The following is a 22,625-nucleotide window of genomic DNA, read 5'->3' as shown; positions in this document are numbered from 1 at the left end:
AAGGGAAACCCATCAGATTAACAGCAGATGTCTCAACAGATACCCTACAAGCCAGAAGAGAGTGGGGGCCAATATTCAACATTCTTAAAGAAAAGAATTTTCAACCCAGAATTTCATATCCAGCCAAACTAAGTTTCATAAATGAAGGAGAAATAAAATCCTTTACAGACAAGCAAATGCTAAGAGATTTTGTCACCACCAGGCCTGCCTTACAAGAGCTCCTGAAGGAAGCATTAAACATGGAAAGAAACAACTGGTACCTGCCACTGCAAAAAGAGGCCAAATTACAAAGACCATTGATGCTATGAAGGAACTGTATCAATTAACGGGCAAAATAACCAGCGAACATCATAATGACAGGATCAAATTCACACATAACAATATTAACCTTAAATATAAATGGGCTAAATGCCCCAATTAAAAGATACAGACTGGCAAATTGGATAAAGAGTCAAGACCCATCAGTGTGCTGTATTCAAGAGACCCATTTCAGGTTCAAAGACACATATAGCCTCAAAATAAAGGGATAGAGGGAGACATACCGAGCAAATGGAAAGCAAAAAAAAAAAAAAAAAAAAAAAATAGCAGGGGTTGCAATCCTAGTCTCTGATAAAACAGACTTTAAACCAACAAAGATCAGAAGAGAAAAAGAAGGCCATTATATAATAGTAAAGGGATCAATTCAACAAGAAGAGCTAACTATCCTAAATATATATGCACCCAATACAGGAGCACCCAGATTCATAAAGCAAGTCCTTAGAGACCTACAAAGAGACTTAGACTCCCACGCAATAACCACAGGAGACTTTAACACCCCACTGTCAATATTAGACAGATCAATGAGACAGAAGGTTAACAAGGATATCCAGGATCTGAACTCAGTTCTGCAACAAGCAGACCTAATAAACATCTACAGAACTCTCCACCCCAAATCAATAGAATATACATTCTTCTCAGCACCACATCACACTTATTCTAAAACTGAGCACATAATTGGAAGTAAAGCACTCCTCAGCAAAGGCAAAAGAACAGAAATCACAACAAACTGTCTATCAGACCACAGTGCAATCAAATTAGAACTCAGGTTTAAGAAACTCACTCAAAACTGCACAACTACATGTAAACTGAACAACTTGCTCCTGAATGACTAATGGGTAAACAACAAAATGAAGGCAGAAATAAAGATATTATTTGAAACCAATGAGAACAAAGACACATGTACCAGAATCTCTGGGACACATTTAAAGCAGTGTGTAGAGGAAAATTTATAGCACTGAATGCCCACAAGAGAAAGCGGGAAAGATCTAAAATTAACACCCTAACATCACAATTAAAAGAACTAGAGAAGCAAGAGCAAACACATTCAAAAGCTAGCAGGAGGCAAGAAATAACTAAGATCAGAGCAGAACTGAAGGAGATAGAGACACAAAAAACCCTTTAAAAAATCAGTGAATCTAGGAGCTGGTTTTCTGAAAAGATCAACAAAACTGATAGACTGCTAGCAATCTTAATAAAGAAGAAAAGAGAGAAGAATCAAATCGACACAATAAAAAATGATAAAGGGGATATCACCACCGATCCCACAAAAATACAAGCTCCCATCAGAGAGTACTATAAACATCTCTACGCAAATAAACGAGAAAATCTAGACGAAATGGATAAATTCTGGGACACATACACCCACCCAAGACTAAACCAGGAAGAAGTTGAATCTCTCAATAGACCAATAACGGCTCTGAAATTGAGGCAATAATTAATAGCCTACCAACCAAAAGAAGTCCAGGACCAGATGGATTCACAGCCAAATTCTACCAGAGGTACAAAGAGGAGCTGGTACCATTCCTTCTGAAACTATTCCAATCAATAGAAAAAGAGGGAATCCTCCCTAACTCATTTTATGAGGCCAACATCATCCTGATACCAAAGGCTAGCAGAGACACAACAAAAAAAGAGAATTTTAGATCAATATCCCTGATGAACATCGATGTGAAAATCCTCAATAAAATACTAGCAAACTGAATCCAGCAGCACATCAAAAAGTTTATCCACCACAGTCAAGTTGGCTTCATCCCTGGGATGCAAGGCTGGTTCAACATACACAAATCAATAAACATAATCCATCACATAAACAGAACCAATGACAAAAACCACATGATTATCTCAATACATGCAGAAAAGGCCTTTGACAAAATTCAACAGCCCTTCTTGCTAAAAACTCTCAATAAATTCGGTATTGATAGAACGTGTCTTAAAATAATTAGAGCTATTTATGACAAACCTACAGCCAATATCATACTGAACTGGCAAAAACTGGAAGCCTTCCCTTTGAAAACCGGCTCAAAACAGGGATGCCCTCTCTCGCTACTCCTATTCAACGTAGTGTTGGAAGTTCTGGCCAGGGCAATCAGGCAAGAGAAAGAAATAAAGGGTATTCAATTAGGAAATGAGGAAGTCAAATTGTCCCTGTTTGCAGATGACCCGATTGTATATTTAGAAAACCCCATCATCTCAGTCCCAAATCTCCTTAAGCTGATATGCAATTTCAGCAAAGTCTCAGGATACCAAATCAATGTGCAAAAATCACAAGAATTCCTATACGCCATTAACAGACAGAGAGCCAACTCATGACTGAACTCCCATTTACAATTGCTTCAAGGAGAATAAAATACCTAGGAATCCAACTTACAAGGGATATGGAGGATCTCTTCAAGGAGAACTACAAACCACTGCTCAAGGAAATAAAGAGGGCACAAACAAATGGAAGAATATTCCATGCTTATGGATAGGAAGAATCAGTATCGTGAAAAGAGCCATGCCACCCAAAATAATTTATAGATCCAATCCCATCCCCATCAAGCTACCAATGACTTTCTTCACATAATTGAAAAAAAGTACTTTAAAGTTCATATGGAACCAAAAAAGAGCCCACATTGCCAAGACAATCCTAAGTAAGAACAACAAAGCTGGACGCATCACACTACCTGACTTCAAACTATACTACAAGGCTAGTATAGTTGGTTACTACAAGGCTACAGTAACCAAAACACCATGGTACTGGTACCAAAACAGAGATATAGACCAATGGAACAGAACAGAGGCCTTGGAAATAACACCACACATCTACAACCATGTGATCTTTGACAAACCTGATAAAAACAAGAAATGGGGAAAGGATTCCCTATTTAATAAATGGTGTTGGGAAAACTGGCTACCATATGTAGAAAGCTGAAACTGGATCCCTTCCTTACACCTTATACAAAAATTAATTTAAGATGGATTAAAGACTTAAATGTTAGACCTAAAACCATAAAAACCCTAGAAGAAAACCTAGGTAATACCATTCAGGACATAGGCATGGTCAAGGACTTCATGACTAAAACACTGAAAGCAATGGCAACAAAAGCCAAAATTGACAAATGGGATCTAATTAAACTGAAGAGTTTCTGCATGGCAAAAGAAACTACCATCAGAGTGAACAGGCAACCTACAGAATGAAAGAAAATTTTTGCAATCTACCCATCTGACAAAGGACTAATATCCAGAATCTACAAAGAACTCAAACAAATTTACAAGAAAAAAGCAAACAACCCCATCAAAAAGCGGGCAAAGGATATGAACAGACACCTCTCCAAAGAAGACATCTATGTAGCCAACAGACACATGAAAAAATGCTCATCATCACTGGCCATCAGAGAAATGCAAATCAAAACCACAATGAGATACTATCTCACACCAGTTAGAATGGCAATCATTAAAAAGTCAGGAAACAACAGATGCTGGAGAAGATATGGAGAAATAGGGACGCTTTTACACTGTTGGTAGGAGTGTAAATTAGTTCAACCATTGTTGGAAGACAGTGTGGTGATTCCTCTAGGATCTAGGACTAGAATTACCATTTGACATAGCCATGCCATTACTGGGTATATACCCAAAGGATTATAAATCATGTTACTATAAAGACACATGCACGTGTAAGTTTATTGCAGCACTATTCACAATAGCAAAGATATGGAACCAGCCCAAGTGTCCATCAATGATAGACTGGATTAAGAAAATGTGGCACATATACACCATGGAATACCATGCAGTCATAAAAAAGGATGAGTTCATGTCTTTTGCAGGGACATGGATGAAGCTGGAAACCATCATTCTGAGCAAACTGTCAAAAGAACAGAAAACCAAACACCACATGTTCTCACTCATAGGTGGGAACTGAACAATGAGATCACTTGAACACAGGGCAGGGAACATCACACACTGGGGTCTGTTGGGGGATGGGGGGTTGGGGGAGGGATAGCATTAGGAGAAATATGTAATGTAAGTGATGAGTTGATGGGTGCAGCACATCAACATGCCACATGTGTACCTATGTATCAGACCTGCATATTGTGTACATGTACCCTAGAACTTAAAGTATAATAATAATTTAAAACTCTTTGAAAATAAATAAATAAGAAGTAAGAAAGTATAATGACAATGTATTGTAAAATAGAGAATATTGATGAAGAAATAGAAATGTTTAAACTGAGCAAAATGGAAATTCTGTAGTTAAAAATTTCAATAGGTGAAATTTAAAAATTCACTAAGAAACTAAACAGTATCAGTGAACTTGAAGATAGATCAATAGAAATTATGCAATCTGAAGAAAGTACAGAGAAAAACAAGGAAAAATAAACAGAGATCAGAGAAATGTGGCAAACTATTAGGAACACCAAGAAACGTATAGAGTTATCAGAGGAAAGAAGAAAAAGTGTTAGAAAAAATATTTGAAGAAATAATGACTGAAATTTCTTCAGATTTTTGAAAGATATTAATCTACACATCCAAGAACCTCAACAAGTTGCAAGTACAATAATTGCAAAGAGACAGACACAAACCCACCATAGTATAAATATTGGAACCCAAAAGCCAAAATATAACCTTGAAAGCAGCAAGAGAAAAATGATGTATTTACAAAGGATCCAAGGAGGCTGGATGACATGCTTAAATAGCTTAAAGAAAACACACACACACACACACACACACACACACACACACACACACACCCTGTCAATTGAGAATTTTATATTCAGTAAAACTATATGTTAAAAATAAAGATGAAATGAAGGTACTCATAATCCTTATTTATCACACCATTGTAAAGAAATAAAGACAGTTCCTTATCTTACTATATAGGGGTATAGAAAAACTAAGATAATTCATTGGTAGCTGAATCACCATACAAGAAATGCTAAAGGAAGGTCTTCCAAGTGAAAGCAAGTGACCTTGGGGCAGTAATTCCATTCCACAAGAAAAAACAAAGAGCACTGGTAAAAGTAATTCTATACTTATAAAAGGGTAAATCCATATTTTTTCACCTTTTCTCTTTTAACTAATATTAAAAAATCATGTAAAACAGTATGTATATAATGCTATGTTGGTCTATAACATATAGTTATGTAATATAATTGCCAACAACAGGGTAGAGGAGGTAGGTGGGGGCACACCTGTGCTGAAGCAAGTAAATGATACCAGATGGTAACTCAAATCCACAGGGAAAAATAAAGAGAATCAGAAATTGTAAATAAAAAGTTAACAAATTGTTTAAAATGAAGTGAATCTGAAATTGTAAATAAAAATTTAACATAACAAACTTTCTCTCATTCTTGTCTCAACTTCTTTAAATGATAACATATAATAATTACAATAGTGTATTGTTGGGTTTGTAACATTTATATATGTAATGCATATAACAAAATAGCACAAAAAGGGAAAGAGGAAATCAAACTATATTTATATATTTCCTGTATTTTTATATCTCATTGGAATTAAGTTAGTATAGGTCTGAAGTAATTTCTCCTATGTTAATAAGTATATGATAAACCCTAGATAAATGATCAAGGAAATATCTAAACAAAATAGTAAAAAAAAATTATTGAAGAAATTATTACACTAGAAAACATTCACTTAATATAAAAGAAAGCAGTAAAGAAGTAGAGGGTTCAAAGAACCATGAGACATACTGAAACACAAATTGAAATGGCAGACTGTATAAATAATTACATTAAATGTGAGTGGATTAAACAATTGGATTATGATGCAGATATTATCAGACAGGAGGGGGAAAAAAGACCAAGATCAAATTGTATGCTGTCTATAGGAGACACACACTAAATTCAGTGAAACAAATATATCATAAGTAGAGGGAGGGAGAGAAACATATTATGCAAACAACAACATAAGAAAGCTGGAGTTACTATACTAATATCAGACAAAATATTTTTTCAACAATATTACTAGAGAAAAGGGAGACATCTTATAATGAATGATAAAAGGGACAATTAGTCAGGGAGTTATAATAATTATTAACATACACGTACCTAAAAACAGCCCCAGGACACGTGAAGGAAAAAAGTGGCAGAATCAGGGGGCAGAAATAGACATTTCAACTGTAATAGTTAGAAATATCCATAGTCCACTTTTGGTAATAGTACAACTATGCAGAAGATGAACAATGATATAGAAGACTTAAACAATATGATAAATCAACTAGTCCTAACAGCATCTGTAGGATACTACACCCAACAACAATAGAATGCATATTCTTCTAAACATACAAGGAATATCCTTCAGGTTAAACTATAGTCTAGACTATAAAACAAGCCTCAATAAATTTAAAAGGATTTAAATTATACACAGTGTGTTATCCAACCACATGAAATGAAATTAAAAATCAATATTAGAAAGACATTCTAGAAATTCATAGATACAGAGGAATTAAGCAACACATTCTAAGTAACCAACGTGTTAAATAAGAAAATACAAGGGAAATTATAAAGTATACTAAAATGAATGAAATTAAAGGCATACTATAACAAAACATAAGGAGAACAGCTAAAGAAACACTTAGAAGAAAATTTATAGTTGTAAATATGCACATTAAAAGGGGAGAAAAATCCTAACCAATAATCAATCTTAAGACACTGAAAAAAAGATGAGCAAACTCAACCTAAAGCAATCAGAATAGAATATTAATTATATTCTCAGACCTGAAAAGTAGAAAAATAATAGAGAATATAAATGAAGAAAGCAATTTTTTAAAAAAATCAACAGAAATGTGAAATATTTAGCTGGACTAGCCAAGATAAAAAAAAGAGAGGAATTAAATCACTAAATACAGGCGCAAAAGAAGGGACATTACTATCAACTTACAAAAATAAAAAAGGATTATAAGGGAATATGATAAACAGTTGTATATCAATTAATTATATAAGTTGAATTAAACAGAAAAGTCCTAGAAAGGAAACTGGCTCATGAAGAAACATAAAGTCTGAATAGTTCCATAACAAGTAAAGATACTTAATTAGAAATGTATGAATGACCCACAAAGAAAGGCCCAGATGCAGATAGTTTCACTAGTGAATTCGAACAAATATTAACATTTAAACAAATATTAACATTTGAAAAAACCAGTTATTTAGAAACTCTTCCAAAAAATTTGAAGTAGAGGGAACACTTTTGACCTTATTCTATGCAGTCAATATTATTCTGATAACAAAGGTCAGAAAAACAAATCACAGAAAATCTACAGCTTTTATATTTTATGATTTAGATTACAAAAATTCTTAGCAAAGTACAAGCAAACTATATCCAACAACATATAAAAAAGAAGTATACAACATGACCAAGTGGGATTTACTCAGGAGTGAAAGGTTGACTTAACATCTGAAAAGCAATTAATGTAATATACCTGTCCATAGAATAGAAGACAAAAAACCCATGATGATCTCAATAGCTGCAGAAAAAGCATTACACAAAACCCAATATCCTTTTATAATAAAAGCATTCAACAAAAATTAGAAGGGAATGTCCTCAATCCAATAGTGGACATCTATGAAAACCTCATGACTGACATCATACTTAAAGTTCGTGTTCTGCTACAGCAAGAAGGTGGTTATCTGCAAGCCTGGATGAGAATCTCACATGATGAAGCAGGGAGGTCTAACTCTGCTTTTGTTAGATCAGGGTCCCTTCCTGATGACCTCATTTAATTTTAGTTACTTCCTTACTCCAAATACAGCCACACTAAGAGTTAGGGCTTCAATATATTTTTTTAAAGGGGCACACAGATATTCAGTCCATAACAAAAGGTGTTCGAATTGTGAAGAAATAAGTAAAACTACACCTATTCACAGATGACATAATATCACATCTAAGGAATCCACTAAGAAAATTTTAGGACTAATACATGAGCTCAGCAAGGTAATAGGAAACAAGATTAATATACAAAAATAAATTCCGTTTCCACATATTTGTAATAAAAAATCCAAAAACAAAACTAAGAAAAAAATCCTTGTATAACAGTGTCAAAAATAATAAAATACTTAGGAATAAACTGAACAAAAAGAAGTGCAAAACTTATATTCTGAAAACCATAAAACATTGCAGAAACTAAGTAAATAAAGGGAAAGACATTTCATGTCCATGGATCAGAAAACAATATTGTTAAGACGGCAATACTTTACAAATTGTTTCCAGATTCAGTGCAATCCCTATCAAAACCTCAGCTGCTTTCTCTTCAGAAATGGACACATTGATTCTAAAATTCATATGAAGATGAAAGAGACCCTGAATAGCCAAAATAATCTTGAAAAAGACCAATGTTGTAGGACTCACACTTCCTGGTTTTACAACTTACTACAAAATCATAGTAATCAATATTCCATGATATTTGCACAAGGATAGATACATAGATCAACAGAATAAAATTGAGAGTCCAGAAATAAATCTTCACATTTACAGTTAATTGATACTTCTAAGGGATATGAAACCATTCCACTGGTGGGGGGATTGGGGGACAGGGAAATAGTGTTTTAAACAAATGGTGCTGAGATAGCTGGATATCCACATGCAAAAAGATGAATCTGGATCCCTGTTTTACATCACATACAAAAATTTATTGAAAGTGAATCAAAGACCTAAATGTAAAAACTAAAACTTTGAAACACTAAAAAACTATAGGGTTAAATTTTCTCAACTTGAATTAGGCAATGGTTTCTTAGTTATGACACCAATAGCACAAGCAGCAAAAGAAAAAACAGGTAAATGGACTTCAGTCAAAACTGTGATTTAAAGGACAGTGTCAAGAAAGAAAAAACACAACCCACAAAATGGGGGGAAATACTTAAAATCTTATATGTGATACAGGATATGTACAGGACATGTTTGGTATATGAATTATATTTTAATAAAGCTGTTACCAAAAATAAATAAATAAATAAATAAATAAATAAATAAATAGAAAAAATTTATCTGGATAGCTTTACCTCCTTATTGCTGGTTTCTGATACTAGTTTCAGGAGTTGCCTGAATTTAGAGTTTATTCTGATTTTTTTTCCCTCCTAAAAGATTAAGTTTAAAAATTTGACATAAAGTGGATTATGTTTATTTATTTATTTTAAGATCTTGTTACTAAATCCATCTTCCAATAAAAGCAGCCAGAGCTTCATGAAGAAATGGCTGATCATCCAGTTGAGGTCAGCAAAGTATAATAAAACTTAAAGCATCTTGTGGTACCAGAAAGTTAAAAAGTGCTAAAGCACTGATGGAAGCATGTTTGAAATACACAGATACTCATCCAGGAGTTCTCAATAGGCATATCTAGAGTAATTAAGGCAACTAAATAATGATAGTATTTTGTGATAATTCACTGAATAAAACAAATATCCATGAGTCTATATAGATATGAAGAAATGATTGATTAATTGACTGATTGATTAAATAAATAAGTGGAGAAGAAGGTACAGGTTTTCCTTAAAGAATACTTCAATTATTAAGCTAATGCACTTCAATTAATAAACTAATAGATAAAAATGAATGATGCAACAGAAAATCACCATTTGACAAACACTCTGCAATAATTTTTGCAGAGATAAATAATAGATGTTAAAATTATTGTGAGAAATTATGATGCTAGTCAGAATATTTGCATCATCTCAGTATATTTCCTCCTCAAGATATTCATTAATTATAAAGAAAAAAATATAATTTTATACTAAAGAAACCATCTGAACCAAATGATGATAGTTAAGGTCATCAGTAATGAAGCACGTTGAATTTATGACATCACTTCTGTGGTGTTGTTGCCAAAATTCATAACTTGAATTTGATCATGAGGAAACATTAGGTAAACTCTAATTAAGAAATATTCTACAAAGTAACTTGCCAATACTCTTCCACAGTATCAGTCATAAAAGACAAAGGACTGTGGAACTGTTTCAGAATGCAAGAAACTAAGGAGACATGGCAACTAAATGCAATGTGTGAACTTGGATTAGATCCTGAGCATGATAAAAGCCATTTGTAGGGCAATTGGTAAAATTGAGGTTAAGTCTATAGATTAGTTAATGATATTGTACGAAGGTTTTGTTTTTGATCTTTGTACTATGTTAACATTTGACAAGATGTTAACAGTTAAGGAAATTCGGATGAGGGTTATACCAGAACCCTGCAAAAATATTTAATTTTTTTTTAATTCTGAAGTTCTTATAAAATAAAAAGTTAAAACATTTTTAAAAATTTATTGTACCTGTTGTTTGATAGTTTTTATTTCTAATATTACTGTAAGTAGCCTTTTTCTTTCATTTAATCAATCTTATTTTGATTTCTTTATTTGTTTACTTACTTACTTTGAAACTGGGTCCCTCTTTGTTGCCCACACTGTAATGCAGTGGCTTGATCATAGCGCACTGCCGTCTAGAATTCCTGGACTCACAGTATGCTCCCGCCTCAGTCTCCTAACTAGCTGGGATTACAGGCACATGCCCAGATAATTTTTAATTTTTTTGTAGAGGTAGGGTCTTGCCATTTTGCCCAGGCTGGTCTCGACCTCCCAGGCTCAAGTGATCCTCCCACGGTATTAGGATTACAGGCATGAGCCACTGTGCCTGGCAGAGTGTGTGGTTTTTTTTGTTTTGTTTTGTTTTGTTTTTTTGATTTAAGCATTCCCCCCAACAGGTTCAGCTTTTATTCTTGTTATTGTTTCTATTACTTTTGACTGTTATCCTTTCATTAATTATAGTTCTTATTACTTATTAACTTTATTATTAACTTTATTATATATTTACTTTATCTTTATTGTTTTATTATTATGAATATATTTCCTTTGGATTTACTTTTAGGTCCTTTTGTAGCTTTGCTTAGTAAATTAATTACTGGATTAATTTTCTAGGGTTGCCATAATAAAGAACCACAACTGGGTTGCTTAAAAAAACAGAAATGCATTCTCTCCTGGTTCTGGAGGCTAGAAGTCCAAAATCAAGGAATTGGCAGGGCGACACTCCCTCTGAAACCTCTAGAGAAGGATCCTTCCTTGCTTCTTCCAGCTTCTAGTAGACCTAGGTGTTCCCTGGCTTTTGGCAGTATAACTATAATTTCTAGTTTTATTTTCACATGGCCTTCTTCTTATGCTTCTGTCTGTGTCTCTTATTTTCTTATAAGGACAGCAGTCATACTGGATTTAGGGCCCACCCTACTCCAGTTTGACCTCATCTTAACTTGATTACATCAGCAAATGCTCTAATTCCAAATAAGGTCACATTCACAGATACCAGGAATTAGGACTTGAACATATCTTCTTGGGAGATGGGATTCAATTACTTGCTTTTGTTTTTCTTAATTTTTAATACATGCATTTAAAGGCTATACTTTTGTTTCTAAGTATTTAGCTGCACCCCATAATGTTTAAATAAATTTTTACAAATATATAATATAAAGAGAAAAGTACACAAGTATAATGTTCTATGAATTTTCAGTAATTGAACATAACTGTGTAGCAAGTACCCTGATTGCAACCCCCCTTTCAACACCCTTCCAGTCACTACCCACCCAAGAATAATTACTGTATTGACTTCTAAAAATATTAATTTGTTTGGCCCATTTTTTTAACTTTAGATAAATGGGATCATAGATCATGTATCTTTTTCTATCTGGCTTCTTTTGTTAAACATTTTGCGAGACTCATTTGTATTGTTGCATGGTGTTGTAAATTATTCATTCTTATTGCAATCTAGCATTCTATTGTTAATCCATTCTCCTGTTGACAGGCATTTGGTTAGTTTTCAGTTCTGGTATAATAGTTGCCATGAATATTCTTGTACATGTCTTTTAATGATCATATGCATGCATTTCTGTTGCATATGACTTGGGAGAATGACTTGGTCACAGAATATGCAAATATTCATCTTTAGTCAACACTGTCATAGAGTTTTCCAAAATCATTGCATCATTTAACTTTCCCACTAGCAATTTATAAAAGTTCAAGTCAATTCTTGTCAACACTTGGTACTTTCTTTTTTCTTTTAGGCGTTCTGAATGTGTGATGGTATCTAGTTGCAGTTTTAATTTGCATTTCTCTGACGACTAATGAAGTAGAACTCCTGCTTTCATAAGTTTATTGAATATTTAGATATTTATTCTATTTTGTCAAATGCCTAGTCAAATGTTTTGCTTCTTTTTCTATTGTTTTACTTGTCTTTTTCTTTTGAATTTGTAGGAGCTATTTATATGTTTTTCATAAGTCTATTGCTGGATATATGTTATACATCCCATAAGTATTTTTTATATATAATGCTAATGGCTTTTGTTTTAAATATTCTATAATTACAAATGCAATTTCTTTAATCCATGGCTTACCTAGGGTGTGCATTTTAGTTGCATGTATGTATGTTTAATATATATTTGTGTGTGTTTAACATATATTTAATATGTATATATGTATAAATATGTCAATATGTATACAAATATATAGTTATCTGCATACAAAATATATATAATCTATAAATATAAATTTATCTGCATATAAAAATATATACAAATTTATATTTATTTGTATATAAAATATATCTACATATATATTTATTTAAAGTTAGGGAAAGAAATAAAGTTAGGTACCTAAGTATTGTATTATATATTTAAGAGTAATCATCAAAAGGCCTGCTATGCAAACTCTAAGTCATAGCATCCAAACCAGCAGAGGAAACGAAAATGAATAAACATAAGTATGTAAATACATATTTTATATATATACATAAACAAATATATTTTTTTAAGTTAAATATTCTAAATGTACTTAAAAATGCATATTCCTACTTGTTGGGTAAAATTTCTTTCTGTCTCCAGATAAATAGAAAGATAGATATGTCTATGAATTTATAAATCAAAGTGGCCTTCTACAGAGAGTCACTTCAAGTAGGAACTACGTCAGTAATAATAAGGCTTATTGATTGTGTTACGCATATCTTCATATTTTTGTTTTTGTTTTGTTTTTGGCTATTTTGTCGATTAGTTTCTAAAGAAAGTTTGTTAATATCTCACACCCTATAACATTCAGCCATGTTTTGTTTTATATTTTTAAGATGCATATATTAGATGCATATGATTTTCATATCTTCTTGGTGGTTATTTCTCTTTCATTATGCAATGCCCCATTTTATTATTAGTAGTATCTCTTGCTTTAAATGTTATTTTATTGTGATGATAATATCACTATACCAGTTTTAATGTTGTATATAACTGTTTTTCTTTTATCATCTCTTTATTCTCAACTTTTCTGTATCGTTTTCCTTTACTTCTGTCTCTCTAAGCAGAAAACAGCTGGATTTTGTCTGTTCCAGTTTCTTATGCTCTTTCTTAGACTTTTCTTTTTTGTATTTCTCATGACTCCTTTCGATTGACAGAATTCTGTTTATTCATTTTGGTTTTCTCTGCTGTTTTGGATGCTATGACTTACTGTTTGCATGTCAGGCCTTTTGGTGATTACCCTTAAATTTATAATACAATACTTACATGCCTAACTTTCTCTCTTTCCTTCTGTCTCTCTCTTTCTGTCTTATCTTAGCTTCTGTTTAATCAAATAATTCAATGATGTAGTTTCAAAACTTAATAGATTTACGAGGTTCATAATGAAAAGTAACACTTCTCCTGACCTGGTCTTTTAAAAATTTTAAATTAATTGTTTTGGACATTCTGTAGGCCCTTTTAATAATCCATAGTTATTATCACTCTAAAAGAAGCAACAGTGCCCTTTCAATATGTGCAAAGAGGAATTTAAAACATAGTAGGTGTGACCCTCAAGAATTTTTACTCTCAATACCCAAATATTTGGAGCCCTAGGTCAGTTGAAGGTGAAGTAACAACACTCAGAAACCTAGAATCGAAGTAAACTTGGTAGTACAGTCTGAAGAAAATGTTCCAAAGCTCAGGATGTGGTAAGGAAATACACAAGAGGAAAGGGAATTTCTGAGTTTGACAGCCAGGTAGAGGCCCTATCTTGGTTTCTGAATGTCTTTCAAAGTGAGTTACCCTTAGTGAGGCATTGTGCTACACATCATAGCTCTGCCTAAAGTATGAGTGTCTTGATAGCTAGCTCCCTTAGTCCTTGAAACAAAAAGTGATGATGAAGACAAAATGGATTGGGAAAATTTGTGAAAACTGAATGAGAAACAGAAAAGTCAGACACAGTCACTTCATTTAAGAAATGAAGTATCTTTCTTAAATTAAAGAACTTCCTGAGCCGGCTAGTTAATGAATTTCACATAGAGTAAAGGGACATAAACTTAGTTTTATTCTCATTCAAACCTCTGCCACATTACATCTAAACTGATTGCATTTTCTCGAAATGGCTGGAAGTGGTAAACTATGGACGGTCAATAATTTCTGAGCATTTTCATCTTTACAGTACACATCAAATGAGTTTATCTCTTCATTCTTGATTACTCCAGCAATATATATTATATGATCCCATGTGAAAAGACATTTAATTAATATTGCCTCTTAAAGCTTTGTGAGGAAACATTTCCTTGATTTGTCATATAAATTTATAGGTTCCATCATGGATATCACTCATGCAATAAGTGCCTTGGGAAATGGTGCTAAGCAAAGCCACTTAGCAATCTGGTAGCAAACAGGAAGCAAGGCAACAGCTTTATTTTCAATGTAAGGCCCTGGGTGGAACGCAGAGAATAGATGTAGATCATCCTAAGTGTTACCAGATTTATGAAGGGTCCTCTTAACCAGTGGAATGAAGGAGGGTAGGCAGCATTGAGACTGGATTCTTCTAGTGCACCGAGGGAGAAAAAATCTCTCTTAAGATTTTAGTTACCTATCCTTTTAAGTTTTAAAAAATACGTTTTAAGATTTTATGGTTTTTTTTTTCTCATGGTGGAAAATTTGACAATTGGAGAATAGTTTAAAATGCACAAAAAATCTAACACCCTGAGATAATCACTATTGTGTTATGTAATTTCCCTCTAGTCTTTTTTTTCTTTTACTTTTAACATGGTTGACAATCATGTATATTGTCTCTTTATATTTGAAGGGGGTTTATTCCAGGACTTCTGCAGATATAAAAAGCTAGGGATGCTCAACTCCCTTATAAAACATGGTGTAGTACAGTTGGCTCTCTATATCCAAGGGTTCCACATTTGTTGGTTGGAACTACAAATACGGAACCACAGAGAAAGAGGATCAACTGTATATAAAGTTTGTACAGTATCTTCAATTTCACTTCACAATATCATAACCTTCTCAAATATCACTTTTAATTTAAATATTATCTAAATATACCTTAAGTTAATTATTCATTTTCTTCACAGCATCCATTTTTGTAGGAAAGAGATAATGATGGTTTTGTAAACGCTCATCAAATAATTATTAACTGACCAATTTTTTCTGCATCTCCATCTCTAAGATAGGATGATGAAGCATAACCTCCCTTTTTCTTTCTAATGCAGAGCTGATACACATCTAAATATTAAAAAAAAAAGTCATTGGCATTTTGTCATGGTGTAGGGTTTTTCATAAGACAGATTTGGGATCCAGAAGGCGAGACTGGAGGTTAACAGTAGATTGCGCTTCATACATTTTAATTACTGACAAACCCAAATTAGATTCTCAGATAAAATAACATCAGATTTTAACCAGGGCCAGGAGGTCAGAGGTGCCAGGGCCCTGCCAACTATACCAGCCGTCAATGCTGTAATTGATTAAAGCATGGCAAGGTAACATTTTTCTAAGAGTGTCACAGAGTTTCTTCTCGTTAGGTGCTACATTTACTTGCTGCTGTAAAACATGGTGAAATAATTGAATTACTGGTGATCACAGGGAAAATAACTTCTACCAGGGAGATAATGCCCCAGTATTTCAAAGGGAAAATATTCAAGATGCTTCTTTCATAGTCTTAAAATTCTCTGTCTTATTGTTATCCTTTGTTCACTCTCTAACTCATCTTCACTTTCCTAACAGGCAGAAAGGAGTCAGATTTCTCTGGGGTGTGAACTGAGAAATATTTGAATGTCTGGGTAGAGCAGAAGCTGGTATATTTCCCTGGAGGTCTTTAGAGATGGAATATCTATACAGATATTTCTATGGAATATTAGAGTGAGGTCACGAATTTATAGGTTTTCCAACATTATAGCGAGTGCTGTAGAGATAGAGAAGGAACTCTAAATCAGCGACTGTTGGTTTTAGGGCCCTATTTCCTGGTTATGTCAGTGATTTAACTCTACGAGGCTTCAATTTCTTCATCTCTAAAAATAAGGAAGTTGAATTATGAATTGCAGAGCCCCTTCTTGCTTCAGTTTGCTTTGAGAAGATATTCTATCTCCTCAAGTTGCCTACAGAGCCAGCCAAAGATCTCATACATGACATCCAAGAAATGGGATCACAGAACATGCACAATTGCCCAGAGATACAGAGGAATCAGAAATCAAAAAGTTTGAAAGCTGCTGGACGGTGAAGGGTTGGTGGTCAGTGACTGGTAGGAGTGACTGAAAATTAATTGATTTGCTTGTTGCCTACTTCCCGCCCCACCCCCAGAATGAGAGATTCATGAGAGATTGTCTGTCTTGTTCCCAGCTATATCCTCAGTGCCTAGAATTGTTCCTGGAACACAAAGGTGTTGTAATTATTTGTGTAAGAAATGCACTTATTGGAGAGATCAAAAATAAATAAATAGGTTTGCTCAGTAGTAGAAATTTGCAGTGTGAGATCCAGATCCATTGTTCATCCACTTGCTATATACCACGAGGCAAGGCATTCTTGGGAAAGTACCCTCATCTTTCTAAATTGCTTTCATGCTCAGGGACTGGGATGGGATTGGGTCTACAGAATGGGCCATTATTAACTAGAGCCATTTTTCTTTATTGATTGGATGGCCACTGGATTGACTTTCAAAGATGCCATGCAAATACTAAAAAGACTGGGAAGACTAGATTGTTTCTACTTTACATTTTGAGAGTGTTCACCTAAATAAGTACTAAATCTTATTATTCACACATCTATCTGTGTACCGTTTAAAAAAAAAACACTTATTTTAAGTTCAGGGGTACATATGCAGGTTTGCTGTATAGGTAAACTTGTGTCATGGGGGTTTGTTGTACGATTAGTTCATCACTCAGGTATTAAGCCTAGTACCCATTAGTTATTGTTGCTGATCCTCTCCCTCATCCCATCCTCCACTCTCTGATAGAAGCCAGTGTATGTTGTTCCTCTCTATGTATCCATGTGTTCTCATCATTTAGCTCCCTTTTATAAGTGAGAACATGTGCATTTGGTTTTATGTTCCTGCTGTTAGTTTGCTAAGGATGATAGCCTCCATCTCTATCCATGTCCCTAAACAGGACACGATCTCATTCTTTTTATGGTTGTCTAGTATTCCATGGTGCATATATACCATATTTTCTTTATTCAGTCTATTGTTGATGGGCGTTTCGTTTGATTCTATGTCTTTGCCTTTGTGAAGAGTGGTGCAATGAACATACGTGTGCGTGTGTCTTTATAATAGAATGATTCCTTTGGGTATATACCCAGTAATGGGATTGCTGGGTCAAATGGAATTTTTATCTTTAGGTTTTTGAGGAATCACCACACTGTCTTCCACAGTGGTTGAACTAATTTGCACTCCCACCAACAGTGTATAAGCATTAATTTTTCTCTACAACCTCAACAGCGTATTTTGGCTTTTTATTAAGAGCCATTCTGACTGATGTAAGATGGTATCTTCCTGCGGTTTTGATTTGCATTTCTCTAATGATCAGTGATATTGAGCTTTTTTTTTTTCATATGATTGTTGGTTGCATGTATGTCTTCTTTAGAAAAATGTCTGTTCATATGCTTTGCCCACTTTCTAATGGGGTTGTTTGTTTTTTTCTTATAAATTTGTTTAAGTTCCTTATAGATGCTGGATATTAGACCATCACAAATTAGATGTACAGTTTGCAAAAATTATCTCCCATTCTGTAGGTTGTCTGTTTACTCTGTTGATAGTTTCTTTTGCTGTGCAGAAGCTCTTTAATTAGAACTCGTTTGTCAGTTTTTGCTTCTGTTGCAATTGCTTCTGGAGTCCTCATCATGAAATCTTTGCTCATGCTATGTCCTGAATGGTATCGCCTAAGTTGTCTTCCAGGGCTTTTGTAGTTTGGGGTTTTACTTTTAAGTCTTTAATCCATCTTAAGTTAATTTTTATATGATGTAAGGAAGGGGTCCAGTTTCCATTTTCTGGTTATGGCTAACCATTTATCCCAGCACTATTTATTCAATAGTGAATCCTTTCCCCATTTATGCACCTTTTTTTAACTAACTTTATTTTTTAGAACAGTTTTAGATATACAGAAAAATTAAGAAGACAGTACAGAGAGTTTCCAAATAGCCAAACCCATTTTCTTTATTTTATTTTATTTTATGTTTGAGACAGAGTCTTGCTCTGTCACCAGGTTGGAGTGCAGTGGCACCACCTTAGCTCACTGCAACCTCTGTCTCCAGGGTTCAAGCTAGTCTCCTGCCTTAGCCTCCCAAGTAACTGGGAGTACAGGAACGCGCTACCACACCCAGCTAATTTTTTTTTTTTTTTGTATGTTTAGTAGAGACGGGGTTTCACCATGTTGGCCAGGATGACCTCCATCTCTAGACCTCGTGATCTGCCCACCTTGGCCTCCCAAAGTGCTGGGATTACAGTTATGAGTCACTGCACTTGGCCCATTTTCCTTATTATTAACATTTTTTAAGTACGGTACATTTGTTATAATTAATGAACCAATGTTGACACATTATTATTAATTAAATTTCATATTTTATTTAGATTTTCTCAGTTTTACTTTATGTCCTTTCTCTATTCCAGCATTTCTATAGAATATCATGTGATATTTAGTTGTCTTTTTTCTTTAGGCTGTGATACTTTCTCACATTTTTTGATGCTAGATGACCTGGACAGTTTTGATGAGTATTGTTTGAACGTTTTGCAAGGTGTACCTCTATTGGAATTTGTCTGATATTTTTCTCATGATTAGAGTGGGTTTATGGGTTTTGCGAAGGAAGACCACATCTTCACCATATAGTAGCCATGGTACATACTATGAACATGACTTATCATTATTGATGTTGTCCTTAATCACCAGGCTAAGGTAGTATTGGTCAGATTTCACCAATGTAAAGTTATTCCTTTTGTCCCTTCCTTACTGCACTCTTGGAAGAAAGTTATTATGCATTACCCACAGTTAACAAGTGGGGAGTTATGCTCTATCATTTTGAAGGCAGAGTACCTACACAAATTATTTGAAATTCTTCTGAAGAGGAGACTTCTGTCTTCTCCCCCACTTATTTATGTGCTCAATCTTTTATTTATATCAGTATAGACACACAGATATCTATTTTATGCTTTTGTTTATAACCCAATACTCGTTAATTTTGTTGCCCAAATTACTCCAGCATTGGCTTTTGGTACCCCTTTCAGTTGTCTGCTGTGATCGTTTGACAAGCCCTCATCAATCTGGTTTTTTGTTTGTTTGTTTGTTTTTGCTTTGTTTTGTTTTTGTTTTTGTTTTGGCACTTCCTTACTTTTTGCTACTGTAAGATGCTTCCAGGTTCCTTTTGAATGTTTCCTCCTCCAGTCCTAGAAATCAATCATGTTTCCAAACACATGTATCGTTAAAAATCTACTTTTTCTTTTTTGAGAATGTTTTGGTTCTTATTTCCAGTTTTAGCTGTGCTTGAAAACTTTTATTGTTAACTTCTTTATATGTCAGTCCAGAGGTGCAAGTATTAGAAGAAAGTTTTCAGTTTCTATTACTAAACAAAGAGTTTAGAAACAGACTTGCAATTTCTCTTCTGAGGCTCCTATATCACCGGTGTCAAATGTGGTAGCTTGTTAACAAGAAAGCTACTACCCAGAGAGAGCTTAGAAATGCCAATTAGAGTCAGATCATTTATTTATAAATGTATAAATTCATTTCACGTTTTATCATGGGGCACAGCATGCCTTGCCCCTTTAACTGTAGAGATTACTGAGCTTCGTGGAACGAATGGCATGGTCTCCAGGTGACATTTCTGACTTGCTCATCAACTTCCCTCCTCCCCAAGGACCCCAACCTCTCCTGAATTCATAGAGGGTGGGTTTTATATTGTTTTTAAGAATAATTTCCCATGGAAGGCAGAATACATGAGTTGTTCTTGGTTAAGTAGTAGATGTGGACATGCAGAGAAGATGGATAACTTTAACCCTGGGCATGTTATCAAGCTGGTTTATGGGATTTTAAGAATATTTATTATTTAAGATTTTTATTTTTAATAAAATTTATATTTATTTATTTATTTTAAAGGAGTGGTAAAATATAACACAAACCATTTTTTTAATCACTCTAGGTCTAGGGCTTCTGAAGAAAGTCTTTCTCTTGGTCATACATAGATACTGAAAGAGCAAAAATCATTTCCCAAGGACCCTCCAGTGTGTCTTGTCTGGCTAGGGAGCAATTTCTTTTGGCCTAAGGGAAAATTATACATTTAAGTCCAGGAAAAAGAGAGTCCACCTCTGGCAGTTGCCTCTCGCTTCTGGAGACATAGATTATTAGTGTCCTTTTTTCGTGTCTGGAGCTGCATCTCAATGGCATCACTAGAGGAAACACAAATGTCCCCCACCCACCACCCCCAAGGCAGCAAGTGAATTATTCAAGGTGAACTTAATTAACAATACCTCTACCCGTCACAGTATCCTAAACAAGACTGCAATTTAAACAGTAAGAGCAGCAGTATTTTAGCTGCGTCTTAAAAATGTGCAAGGTGAACTAGGAGCAGACAACAGGGAACAGGGAAGTTTTATTTTTGGTTTCTATTAAGATATCAAATTGACTTGTCAGTAACTGTCACAAGCATGTTTTTAGTTTCATAGATATCTTGAAAAATCTTTAAATGTGTGTGCATGTATGGCTTTCAAGACTGAATCTCCCAGGAAGGAAAGAAAAGTTTGTTTGCTTGTTTGTTTCATTAGAGATAAATTATTTGAAATGCCAGAAGGGGCCAGGTGTGGTGGCTCATGTAATCCTAGCACTTTGGGAGGCCGAGGCAAGAGGAGGATCACTTGAGTCCAAGATTAGAGACCAGCCTGGGCAACACAGTGAGACCTCGCCTTTATGAAAAAGAAAAATTGTTGGGCATGGTGGTGTGTGCCTGTAGTTCCAGCTACTAGGGAGGCTGAGGTGGGAGGATCACTTGAGCTTGGGAGGTTGAGGGTGCAGTGAGCCATGATCACATCACTACACTCCGGTTTGGATGACAGAGTGAGATCCTGTCTTAAAAATAAACAAACAATAAATGGAAAGCCATTGATGTGGGTTGATAGTTCACCCTAACTGCAGTATAGTAGTCCGCACTTATCTGCAGGGAATATTCATGAGGAACCCTCAGTGCATGCCTGAAATCGCCCTTGCTGAACGAACCCTATATATACTATGTTTTTCTGATTTGATAACTGAGGCTGCTACTATGTGACTAATAGCTGGGTAGCAAATATATACAGTGTGAATAAGCTGGGCAAAGGGATGCCTTACTTCTTGGGCACCACAGAGCTGGATGGTGTGAAATTTCATTACACTACTCAAAAGGGTACATGATTTAAACTTATGAATCATTTTTTTCTGGGGTTTTCCATTTAATATTTTTGGACTGTTGGTAACTGAAACTGTGGAAAGCAAAACCATGAATGGGGGGTGGGAGGTGGAGAAACTGCTTTTACCTATTTTTCCAAATAAGTTCTTCCATCTGTATCAGTCCTTTGACATAAACTCAAAAATTCCTCTCTAGCTACAAAGTGACATGCCATTACTATTAAAATTGCTAGCCACAGTTTGATATATTAAACTTCACTTGTTCAATTCTGTTCTATCCAAGGTGTGAAATAATTACCAGCTATAACTTTGGTTCAGGTGAGTTCAACGTTTCCTTTGAATTTCTTCTTCTTTTCATAGGGTTTCCAAATTAACCATCAATCATGAGAAATTCCTGTTGACACCCGCTTTCTCGACTTTCTACTCTGGAGTCCAAGTTTACAGGTCTTTTTGGGCTTGGGTTTGGTTGGGTGGATCAGAGGAGATGAGAGGTAGAGGTCTCTCATCATCCCCACTAAGTGACCTCACGGGGTGATACAGAATAGGGACTCTAATTGCATGCCTATTAAACTGGAAGGCCTTCTTTAAACTTGCCCATTTCCAGGTAGAGCTTGAAAGATATCCACATTAAAGTTTACCATGGATGAAATGTACATAATGGTGCAAGGCAAAATGTGTGACAGTCTCTTGGCAGGATTCATCAATCATTGCAGA

At 34.6% G+C, this 22,625-nt stretch overlaps 1 long non-coding RNA gene across 1 annotated transcript in view; it reads left to right on the top strand.

Moving 5' to 3' along the window:
- The window catches only part of LOC105492275 (uncharacterized), a 28,659-nt gene extending 6,315 nt beyond the window's left edge, over positions 1-22,344 (top strand). The window contains exon 3 of the long non-coding RNA XR_011616151.1: positions 22,272-22,344. This is a non-coding gene — a long non-coding RNA (uncharacterized lncRNA). The remainder of the gene's footprint in view (positions 1-22,271) is intronic.
- Positions 22,345-22,625: the final 281 nt, after the last annotated feature.

Source organism: Macaca nemestrina, chromosome 18, assembly GCF_043159975.1.
Source record: "Macaca nemestrina isolate mMacNem1 chromosome 18, mMacNem.hap1, whole genome shotgun sequence".
Taxonomy (NCBI): Eukaryota; Metazoa; Chordata; class Mammalia; order Primates; family Cercopithecidae; genus Macaca; species Macaca nemestrina.
This window is presented reverse-complemented; position numbering and strand designations above follow the sequence as displayed.